This window comes from Cryptomeria japonica, chromosome 2 (assembly GCF_030272615.1).
Source record: "Cryptomeria japonica chromosome 2, Sugi_1.0, whole genome shotgun sequence".
Lineage (NCBI taxonomy): Eukaryota > Viridiplantae > Streptophyta > Pinopsida > Cupressales > Cupressaceae > Cryptomeria > Cryptomeria japonica.
In genome coordinates this window covers 405,247,986-405,260,721 of record NC_081406.1, presented here as the reverse complement: position 1 = coordinate 405,260,721, position 12,736 = coordinate 405,247,986, and positions in this window count along the sequence as shown.

Genomic DNA, 12,736 nt, shown 5'->3' with positions numbered 1-12,736 from the left:
GCTTTTGAGGTACAATTTATAAAAAAGGGTTCTAAGAGCACAATGTACATCAAAATTGAATTTTGATGCTACTGGCTCTGGAATAGGGACTTGCATCTTGAAACCTTGTTATGCCTCCAACCACCAATTTTGATGCTCCGAAACTGGGGCTTTCGAAGGCACAAGCATCCAAAACAAGGTTCTAAGAGCGCGATGTGCATCAAAATCAAATTTTAACTCTATCGGCTCCAGAATCAGGACTTGCATCTTGAAAGCTTCTTTTGCCTCAAAACATTGATTTTGATGCTCCAAATCTGGGGCTTTTGAGGCACAATTTCTAAAACAGGGTTCTAAGAGCGAAATGTGCATCAAAATTGAATTTTGATGCTACTGGCTCTAGAATCGGGGCTTGCATCTTGAAATCTTGTTGTGCCTCAAAACACTGATTTTGATGCTCCGAAACTGGGGCTTTCGAGGCACAAGCTTCGAAATGAGGTTCGAAGAGCACGATATGCGCCAAAATCAGATTTTGATTCTATTGACTCTAGAATCGAGACTTGCATCTTGAAACTTTATTGTGCCTCCAAAAATTGATTTTGATACTCCAAAGATAGGTCTTTCGAGGGACAAGCTCCAAAATGAGCTTCTAAGACAATGATGTGCGTCAAAATGAAATTGAAACCTTGTTGTTCCTCCAAACATTTATTTTGATAATCCAAAACTGGGTCTTTCGAGGCACAAGCTCCGAAATGAGCTTCTAAGAGAATGATGTGCGTCAAAATAGGGACTTGCTTCTTGAAACCTTGTTATGCCTCCAAACACTAATTTTGATGCTATCAGCTTGAGAATCCGGACTTGTGTCTTGAAACCTTATTGTGCCTTTAAACATTGATTTTGATGTTTTGAAACTAGAGCTTTTGAGCAACACGCTCCAAAACAAGGTTCTAAGAGCACGATGTGCATCAAAATCACGTTTTGACACTAGAGGCTCCAGACTAGGACTTGCGTCTTGAAAGCTTGTTGTGCTTTCAAACTTCGATTTGGATGCTCCAAAACTAGGGCTTTTGAGGGACAAATTCTAAAACAGGGTTCTAAGAGTACAATGTGCATCAAAATTGAATTTTGATGGTACTGTCTCTAGAATCAATGATGCATCTTGAAACATTGTTGTGCCTCAAAACACTAATTTTGATGCTCCGAAACGGGGGTTTTCGAGTCTCAAGCTTCAAAATGAGATTCTAAGAGCACTATGTGCCCCAAAATCATATTTTGGCGCTATTGACTCTAGAATCAGGATTTGCATCTTCAAACCTTATTGTGCCTCCAAATATTGATTTTGATGCTCCAAAACTGGGTCTTTGGAGGCACAAGCTCCGAAATAAACTTCTAAGAGAATGATGTGCGTCAAAATGGAATTTTCATGCTACATGCTCCGGAATAGGGACTTGCTTCTTGAAACATTCTTGTGCCTCAAAACATTGATTTTGATGTTGCAAAATTAGGGCTTTCAAGGCACAAGCTCCGAAATGAGGTTCTAAGAGCACGATGTACACAAAAATTTTGTTTTGATGCTACCAACTCTAGAATTGGGATTTGTGTCTTGAAACATTGGTGTGCCTCCAAACACCAAACACTAATTTTTATACTCCATAACGAGGCTTTTGAGGCACAACCTCTGAAATGAGCTTCTAAGAACACCATGTTTGTCAAAATCATGTTTTGACGCTATTAGCTTGAGAATCAGGACTTGTGACTTGAAACCTTGTTGTGCCTTTAAACATTGATTTTGATGTTTCGCAACTGGAGCTTTCGAGCCACATGCTCCGAAATGAGGTTCTAAGAACATGAAGTGCATCAAATTCACATTCTGACACTACAGCCTCTGGAATAGAGACTTGCGTCTTGGAAGCTTGTTGTGCCTCCAAACACCAATTTGGTTGCTTCAAAACTGAAGATTTTTATTCATAAGCTCCAAAACAAGGTTCTACGAGCACGATGTGCGTCAAAATCAAATTCTGACACTACCGGCTTGAGAATGAGGACTCGCATCTTGAAACCTTGTTGTTCCTCCAAACATCGATTTTGATTCTCCAAAACTGGGGCTTTTGAGGCATAAGCTTCAAAACAAGTTTCTAAGAGCAGGATGTGCGTCAAAATCAAATTCTAACGCTACCGGCTCCAGAATCAGGGCTTGCATCTTGAAACCTTGTTGTTCCTCAAAACACTAATTTTGATTCTCTGAAAGTGGGGCTTTCGAGGCACAAGCTTCGAAATGAGGTTCTAAGAGCACGATGTGCGCCAAAATTAGATTTTGACACTATTCACTCTAGAGTTGTGCCTCCAAACATTGATTTTGATACTCCAAAACTGGTTCTTTCAAGGCACAAGCTCTAAAATGAGGTACTAAGAGCATGATGTACATCAAAATTGTGTTTTGACGTTACCGACTCTGGAATTGGGACTTGTGTCTTGAAACGTTGTTGTGCCTCCAAACACTAATTTTTATGCTCCAGAAAGGAGGTTTTTGAGGGACAACCTCCGAAATGAGGTTATAAGAACACCATGTTTGTCAAAATCATGTTTTGACACTATCAGCTTGAGAATCGGGACTTGTGTCTTGAAACCTTGTTGTGCCTTTAAATATTGATTTTGATATTTTGAAACTAGACCTTTCGTGCTCCGAAATGAGATTTTAAGAGCACGATGTGCATCAAAATCACGTTTTGACACTACACGCTCTTGAATAGGGACTTGCATCTTGAAAGTTTGTTGTGCCTCCAAACACCAATTTTGATGATTCAAAACCAAAGATTTTGAGGCATAAGCTCTAAAACAAGTATCTAAAAGCACGATGTGTGTGAAAATCAAATTTTAACTCTATCGGCTCCAGAATCAGGACTTGCAGCTTCAAACCTTTTTGTCCCTCCAAACATCGATTTTGATGCTCCAAAACAAGGACTTTTGAGGTACAATTTCTATAACAGGGTTCTAAGAGCACAATGTGAAAGAGAATTGAATTTTGATGCTACTGGCTCTAGAATTAGGGCCTGGATCTTGAAACCTTGTTGTGCCTCAAAACAGTGATTTTGATGCTCCAAAATCGGGGCTTTCGAGGCTTAAGCTTCGAAATGAGGTTCTAACAGCATGATGTGTGCCAAAATCAAATTTTGATGCTATTGACTCTAGAATCGGGACTTGCATCTTGAAACCTTGTTGTGCCTCAAAACATTGATTTTGATGCTCCAAAATTAGGTCTTTCAAGGCACAAGCTCTGAAATGAGCTTCTAAGAGAATGATGTGCGTGAAAATGTAATTTTGACGCTACAGGCTCTGGAATAGGGACTTGCTTCTTGAAACCTTGTTGTGCCTCAAAACATTGATTTTGATGTTCTAAAATCAGGGCTTTCAAGGCACAATCTCGGAAACGAGGTTCTAAGAGCATGATGTACATCAAAAATGCGTTTTGACACTACCGACTCTGGAATTGAGACTTGTGGCTTGAAACCTTGTTGTCTCTCCAAACACTAATTTTTATGCTCCAAAAATGAGGCTTTTGAGGCACAACCTCCCAAATGAGGTTCTAAGAACACCATGTTTCTCAAAATTGTGTTTTGACGCAATCAGCTTGAGAATAGGGACTTGTCTCTTGAAACCTTGTTGTGCCTTTAAACATTGATTTTGATATTTTGAAACTGGAGCTTTCGAGCCACATGCTTCAAAACAAGGTTCTAAGAGCACGATGTGCGTCAAAATCAAATTTTGACTCTACCGGCTCCATAATCAGGACTCTACCTTGTTGTGCCTCCAAACATCATTTTTGATGCTCCAAAACTGGGGCTGTTGAGGCACAATTTCTAAAACAGGGTTCTAAGAGAACAATGTGCATTAAAATTGAATTTTGATGCTACTCGCTCTAGAATCGGGGCTTGCATCTTGAATCCTTGTTGTGCCTCAAAACACTGATTTTGATGCTCGGAAACTGGGGCTTTCGAGGGACAAGCTTTGAAATGAGGTTCTAAGAGCACGATGTGCACCAAAAGCAGATTTTGATGCTATTGACTCTAAAATCGGGACTTGCTTTTTAAAACCTTGTTGTGCCTCCAAACATTGATTTTGATGCTCCAAAACTGGGTCTTTCGAGGCACAAGCTCCTAAATGTGCGTCAAAATGGAATATTAACGCTACAGGTTCCGTAATACGGACTTGCTTCTTGAAACCTTGTTGTGCCTCAAAACATTTATTTTGATGTTCCAAAATAAGGGCTTTCAAGGCACAAGCTCCGAAATGAGGTTCTAAAAGCACGATGTACATCAAAATTGTGTTTTGATGCTAGCGACTCTAGAATTGGGATTTGTGTCTTGAAACATTGTTATGCCTCCAAACACTAAATTTTATGCTCCAAAAATGAGGCTTTTGGGGCAGAATCTCCGAAATTGGGTTATAAGAACACCATGTTTTTCAAAAATCATGCTTTGACGATATCAGCTTGATAATAGGGAGTTGTGTCTTGAAACCTTGTTGTGCCTTTAAACATTGATTTTGATGTTCTAAAACTGGAGCTTTTCAGCCACACGGCTCCGAAATGAGGTTCTAAGAACACGATGTGCATCAAAATTACATTTTGACACTACAAGCTCCGGAATAGGGACTTGCGTCTTGAAAGTTTGTTGTGCTTCGAAACCAAATATTGACGCTATCAACTCAAGAATCAGGACTTGCATCTTGAAACCTTGTTGTGCCTCCAAACATCGATTTTGATGCTCCAAAACTGAGGCTTTTGAGGCACAATTTCTATAACAGGTTTTTAAGAGCACAATGTGCATTAAAATTGAATTTTGATGCTACTGGCTCTAGAATCAGGGCCTGTATCTTGAAACCTTGTTGTGCCTCAAAACACTAATTTTTATGCTCCAAAATCGGGGCTTTTGAGGCTTAAGCTTCGAAATGAGGTTATAAGAGCATGATGTGCGCCAAAATCAAATTTTGATGCTATTCACTCTAGAATCGGGACTTGCATATTGAAACCTTGTTGTGCCTCCAAACATTGATTTTGATGCTCCAAAACTGGGTCTTTCGAGGCACAAGCTCGGAAATGAGCTTCTAAGAAAATAATCTGTGTCAAAATAGGGACTTGCTTCTTGAAACCTTGTTCTGCCTCCAAACACTAATTTTGACGCTATCAGCTTGAGAATCCGGACTTGTGTCTTGAAACCTTGTTGTGTCTTTAAACATTGATTTTGATGTTTTGAAACTAGAGCTTTTCAGCAACACACTCTGAAACGAGGTTCTAAGAGCACGATGTGCATCAGAATCACGTTTTGACACTAGAGGCTCCGGAATAGGGACTTGCAAGAGCACGATGTGTGTCAAAATCAAATTTTGATTCTACCGGCTCCAGAATCAGGACTTGCATCTTGAAACCTTGTTGTGCCTCCAAAGATGATTTTTGATGCTCCAAAAATGGGGCTGTTGAGGCATGATTTCTAAAACAGGGTTCTAAGAGAAAAATGTGCATCAAAATTGAATTTTGATGCTACTGGCTCTAGAATCGGGGCTTGCATCTTGAAACCTTGTTGTGCCTCAAAACAATGATTTTGATGCTCGGAAACTGGGGCTTTCGAGGCACAACCTTTGAAATGAGGTTCTAAGAGCCCAATGTGCACCAAAAGCATAGTTTGACGCTATTGACTCTAGAATCGGGATTTTCTTTTTGAAACCTTGTTGTGCCTCCAAACATTGATTTTGATGCTCCAAAACTGCGTCTTTCGAGGCACAAGCTCCTAAATGAGCTTCTAAGAGAATGATGTGCGTCAAAATGGAATATTAATGCTACAGGCTCCGGAATACGGACTTGCGTCTTGAAACCTTGTTGTGCCTCAAAAGATTTATTTTGATGTTCCAAAATAAGGGCTTTCAAGGCACAAGCTCCGAAATGAGGTTCTAAAAGCACGATGTACATCAAAATTGCGTTTTGATGCTAGCGACTCTGGAATTGGGATTTGTGTCTTGAAACATTGTTGTGCCTCCAAACACTAAATTTTATGCTCCAAAAATGAGGCTTTTGGGGCAGAACCTCCGAAATTGGGTTCTAAGAACACCATGTTTTTCAAAAATCATGTTTTGACGCTATCAACTTGATAATAGGGACTTGTGTCTTGAAATCTTGTTGTGCCTTTAAACAATGATTTTGATGTTCTGAAACTGGATCTTTTCAGCCACACGGCTCTTAAACGAGGTTCTAAGAGCACGATGTGCATCAAAATTAGATTTTGACACTAGAAGCTCTAGAATAGGGACTTTCATCTTGAAAGCTTGTTGTGCCTCCAAACACCAATTTCGATGCTTCAAAACCGAAGATTTTGAGGCATAAGCTCCAAAACAAAATCAAATTTTGACGCTACCAACTCCACAATCAGGACTTGCATCTTGAAACCTTGTTGTGCTTCCAAACATCGATTTTGATGCTCCAAAACTGTGGCTTTTGAGGCACAATTTCTATAACAAGTTTCTAAGAGCACAATGTGCACTAAAATTGAATTTTGATGCTATTGGCTCTAGAATCAGGGCCTGTATCTTGAAACCTTGTTGTGCCTCAAAACACTGATTTTTATGCTCCGAAATGAGCTTCTAAGAGAATGATGTGCGTCAAAATATGAACTTGCTTCTTGAAACCTTATTTACTCTAGAATCGGGACTTGCATATTGAAACCTTGTTGTGCCTCCAAACATTGATGTTGATGCTCCAAAACTGGGTCTTTCGAGGCACAAGCTCCGAAATGAGCTTCTAAGAGAATGATGTGTGTCAAAATATGAACTTGCTTCTTGAAACCTTGTTCTGCCTCCAAACACTAATTTTGACGCTATTAGCTTGAGAATCCGGACTTGTGTCTTGAAACCTTGTTGTGCCTTTAAACATTGATTTTGATGTTTCGAAATTGGAGCTTTTGAGCAACACGTTCTGAAACGAGGTTCTAAGAGCACAATGTGCATCAAAATCACGTTTTGACACTAGAGGCTTCGGAATAGGGACTCGCGTCTTGAAAGCTTGTTATGCTTTCAAACTTCGATTTTGATGCTAAAAAACTAGGGCTTTTGAGGCACAAATTCTAAAACTTCTAAGAGCACAATGTGCATTGATGGTACTGGCTTAAAAATCAATGATGCATCTTGAAACATTGTTGTGCCTCAAAACACTGATTTTGATTCTCCGAAACTGGGACTTTCAAGTTTCAATCTTCAAAATGAGGTTCTAAGAGCACTATGTGCCCCAAAATCATATTTTGGTGCTATTGACTCTAGAATCGGGACTTACATCTTGAAACCTTATTGTGCCTCCAAAGATTGATTTTGATGCTCCAAAACTAGGTCTTTGGAGGCACAAGCTCTGAAATAAACTTCTAAGAGAATGATGTGCGTCAAAATGGAATTTTCACGCTACATGCTCCGGAATAGGTACTTGCTTCTTGAAACATTCTTGTGCCTCAAAACATTGATTTTGATGTTGCAAAATCAGGGCTTTCAAGGCACAAGCTCCAAAATGAGGTTCTAAGAGCATTATGTACATAAAAATTGTGTTTTGATGCTACCAACTCAGGAATTGGGATTTGTGTCTTGAAACCTTGTTGTGCCCTCAAACACTAAATTTAATTCTCCAAAAAGGAGGCTTTTGAGGCACAATCTCCGAAATGGGGTTCTAAGAACACCATGTTTGTCAAAATCATTTTTTGATGCTATCAACTTGAGAATCGGGACTTGTGCATGAAACATTGATTTCGATGTTTTGAAACTAGAGCTTTCGAGCCACACATTCCGAAACAAGGTTTTAAGAACACGATGTGCATCAAAATCACGTTTTGACACTACAGGCTCCGGAATAGGAACTCGTGTCTTGAAAGCTTGCTGTGCCTCCAAACACCAATTTTGATGCTTCGAAACTGAAGATTTTGCGTCAAAATCAAATTTTGACGCTACCGGCTCCAGAATCAGGACTTGCATCTTGAAACCTTTTTGTGCCTCCAAACATCGATTTTGATGATCCAAAACTCGTGCTTTTGAGGTACAATTTATAAAAAAGGGTTCTAAGAGCACAATGTACATCAAAATTGAATTTTGATGCTACTGGCTCTGGAATAGGGACTTGCATCTTGAAACCTTGTTATGCCTCCAACCACCAATTTTGATGCTCCGAAACCGGGGCTTTCGAAGGCACAAGCGTCCAAAACAATGTTCTAAGAGCGCGATGTGCATCAAAATCAAATTTTTACTCTGCCGGCTCCAGAATCAGGACTTGCATCTTGAAAGCTTGTTTTGCCTCCAAACATTGATTTTGATGCTCCAAATCTGGGGCTTTTGAGGCACAATTTCTAAAACAGGGTTCTAAGAGCGAAATGTGCATCAAAATTGAATTTTGATGCTACTGGCTCTAGAATCGGGGCTTGCATCTTGAAATCTTGTTGTGCCTCAAAACACTGATTTTGATGCTCCGAAACTGGGGCTTTCGAGGCACAAGCTTCGAAATGAGGTTCTAAGGGCACAATATGCGCCAAAATCAGATTTTGATGCTATTGACTCTAGAATCGAGACTTACATCTTGAAACTTTGTTGTGCCTCCAAAAATTGATTTTGATACTCCAAAGATAGGTCTTTCGATGGACAAGCTCCGAAATGAGCTTATAAGACAATGATGTGCATCAAAATGAAATTTTGACGCTACTTGCTTCCTGAAAACTTGTTGTGCCTCAAAACATTGATTTTGATGTTTTGAAACTGGAGCTTTCAAGCCACACGCTCCGAAACGAGGTTCTAAGAGCACGATGTGCATCAAAATCATGTTTTGACACTACAGGCTCCGAAATAGGGACTTGCATGTTGAAAGCTTGTTGTGCCTCCAAACACCAATTTTGATGCTTCAAAACCGAAGATTTTGAGGCATAAGTTCCAAAACAAGGTTCTAAGAGCACGATGTTCGTCAAAATCAAATTTGACGCTACCGGCTCCCGAATTAGGACTTGCATGTTGAAACCTTTTTGTGCCTCCAAACAATGATTTTGATGCTCCAAAACTGGGGCTTTTGAGGCACAATTTCTAAAAAAGGGTTCTAAGAGCACAATGTACATCCAAATTAAATTTTGATGCTATTGGCTTTAGAATAGAGGCTTGCAACATGAAACCATGTTGTGCCTAAAAATGCTGATTTTGATGCTCCAAAACCGGGGCTTTCAAGGCACAAGCTTCGAAATGAGGTTCTAGGAGCACGATGTGCACCAAAATCAGATTTTAACGCTATTGACTCTAGAATTTGTACTTGCATCAAACCTTGTTGTGCCTCCAAACATTGATTTTGATGCTCCAAAACTGGGTCTTTCGAGAGGCACAAGCTCCGAAATGATTCTAAGAGCGTCAAAATGAAATTTTGACCTACAGCCTCCGGAATAGGGACTTGCTTCTTGAAACCTTGTTGTCCTTCAAAACAATGATTTTGATGTTCCAAAATAAGGACTTTCAAGGCACAAGCAATGAAATAAGGTTCTAAGAGCACGATGTACATCAAAATTGCGTTTTGACGCTACCGATTTTAGAGTTGGGACTTGTGTCTTGAAACCTTGTTGTACCTCCGAACACTAATTTTTATGCTCCAAAAATAGGGCTTTTCAAGCACGACCTCCGAAATGAGGTTCTAAGAATACCATGTTTGTCAAAATCATGTTTTGACGCTATCAGCTTGAGAATCAGGACTTGTGTCTTGAAACATTGATTTTCATGTTTTCAAACTGGAGCTTTCGAGCCACACGCTCCAAAACGAGGTTCTAAGAGCACGATGTGCATCAAAATCATGTTTTGACACTACAGGGTCCGGAATAGGGACTTGCATCTTGAAAGCTTGTTGTGCCTCCAAACACCAATTTTGATGATTTGAAACCGAAGATTTTGAGGCATAAGCTCCTAAACAAGGTTCTAAGAGGACGATGTGCATCAAAATCAAATTTTCACACGAGCGGCTCTTGAATCGGGAATGCTCCAAAACTGGGGCTTTTGAAGCATGATTTCTAAAAAAGGGTTCTAAGAGCACAATATGCATCAAGATTAAATTTTGATGCTACTGGCTCTAGAATCGGGGCTTGCTTCTTCAAACCTTGTTGTGCCTAAAAACGCTGATTTTGATGCTCCAAAACCGAGGCTTTCAAGGCACAAGCTTTGAAATGAGGTTCTAAGAGCATTATTTGCGCCAAAATTAGATGTTTACGTTATTGACTCTAGAATCAGGGCTTCCGAGGCATAAGTTCCGAAATGAGCTTCCTTGAGAATGATGTGCATCAAAATAGAATTTTCACACTACAGGCTTCGGAATAGAAACTTGCTTCCTGAAACCTTGTTGTGCCTCAAAAAATTGATTTTGATGTTCCAAAATCAGGGCTTTCAAGACACAAGCTCCGCAATGAGGTTCTAAGAGCACGATGAACATCAAATTGCGTTTTGACGCTACCGACTCTAGAATTGGAACTTGTGTCTTGAAACGTTGTTGTGCCTCCAAACACTAATTTTTATGCTCCAACAATGAGCCTTTTGAGGCATGACTTTCGAAATGAGGTTCTATGAACACCATGTTTGCCAAAATCATGCTTTGAAGCTATCAACTTGAGAATCGGGACTTGTGTCTTGAAACCTTGTTGTGCCTTTAAACATTGATTTTGATGTTTTGAAATTGGAGCTTTCGAGCCACACGCTCCGAAACAAGGTTCTAAGAGCATGATGTGCATCAAAATCACGTTTTTACAATACAGGCTCCGGAATAGGGACTTGCGTCTTCAAAGCTTGTTGTGCCTCCAAACACCGATTTTGAAAATTTGTTGTGCTTCCAAACATCGATTTTGATCCTCCAAAACTTGGGCTTTTGAGGCACAATTTCTAAAACAGGGTTCGAAGTGCACAATGTGCATCAAAATTGAATTTTGACGCTATTGACTCTAGAAGTGGGAATTACATCTTGAAACCTTGTTGTCCCTCCAACCATTGATTTTGATTCTCCAAAACTGGGTCTTTCGAGGCACAAGCTTCGAAATAAGGTTCTAAGAGAATGATGTGCGTCAAAATGGAATTTTGACGCTACAGGCTCTGGAATAGGGACTTGATTCTTCAAACCTTGTTGTGCCTCAAAACATTGAATTTTTATGTTCCAAAATCAGGGCTTTCAAGGCACAAGCTCCAAAATGAGGTTCTAAGAGCACGATGTACATCAAAATTGCATTTTGATGCTACTGACTCTGGAATTGGGACTTGTGTCTTGAAAGATTGTTGTACCTCCAAACACTAATTTTTATGTTCCAAAAATGAGGCTTTTGATGCACAACCTCTGAAATAAAGTTCTAAGAACGCCATGTTTGTCAAAATCATGTGTTGACACTATCAGCTTGAGAATCGGGACTTGTGTCTTGAAACCTTGTTGTGCCTTTAAACATTGATTTTGATGTTTTGACAATGGAGCTTTCGAGCCACACGCTCCAAAATGAGGTTCTAAGAACAACATATGCATCAAAATAACATTTTGACACTACAAGCTCAAAAATAGGGACTTGCATCTTGAAAGCTTGTTGTGCCTCCAAACACCAATTTCAATGCTTCGAAATTGAAGATTTTGAGGCATAAGCTCCAAAACAAGGTTTTAAGAGCACGATGTCCATCAAAATCAAATTTTGATGCTATCGGCTCCAAAATCAAGACTTGCATCTTGATACCTTGTTGTGCCTCCAAACATCAATTTTGATGCTCCAAACCTGGGGCTTTTGAGGCACAATTTCTAAAACAGGGTTCTAAGAGCACAATGTGCATCAAAATTGAATTTTGATGCTACTGGCTCTAAAATCGGGGCTTGCATCTTGAAATCTTGTTGTGCCTCAAAACACTAATTTTGATACTCCGAAACCTGGGCTTTCAAGGCACAAGATTTGAAATTAGGTTCTAAGAGCACGATGTACGCCAAAATCAGATTTTGACACTTCAAAACTAGGTCTTTAAAGGCACAAGCTCTAAAATGAGCTTCTGAGAGAATGATGTGCGTTAAAATAGAATTTTGATGCTACAAGCTCTGGAATAGGGACTTGCTTCTTGAAACCTTGTTGTGCCTCAAAACATTGATTTTGATGTTCCAAAAATAGGGCTTTAAAGACACAAGCTTCGAAACGAGGTTCTAAGAGCACGATGTACATCAAAATTGTGTTTTGACACTAGCGACTTGAGGCACAATTTCGAAAACAGGGTTCTAAGAGCACAATGTGCATCAAAATTGAATTTTGATGCTACTGGCTCTAGAATCGGGGCTCCCATCTTGAAACCTTGTTGTACCTTTAAACATTGATTTTGATGTTTTGATACTGGAGCTTTCAAGCCACACGGTCCAAAACGAGGTTCTATGAGCACGATGTACATCAAAATTGTGTTTTGATGCTACCGACTTGAGGCACAATTTCAAAAACAAGGTTCTAAGAGCATGATGTGCATCAAAATCGCGTTTTGACACTACAGCCTCCGAAATAGGGACTTGCATCTTGAAAGCTTGTTGTGCCTCCAAACACCAATTTTGATGATTTGAAATCGAAGATTTTGAGGCATAAGTTCCAAAAGAAGGTTCTAAGAACGTGATGTGAGAATCAGGACTTGCATCCTAAAAACTTGTTGTGCCTCCAATAATCAATTTCGATGCTCCAAAATTGGGGCTTTCGAGGCACAATTTCTAAAACAGGGCTCTAAGAGAACAATGTGC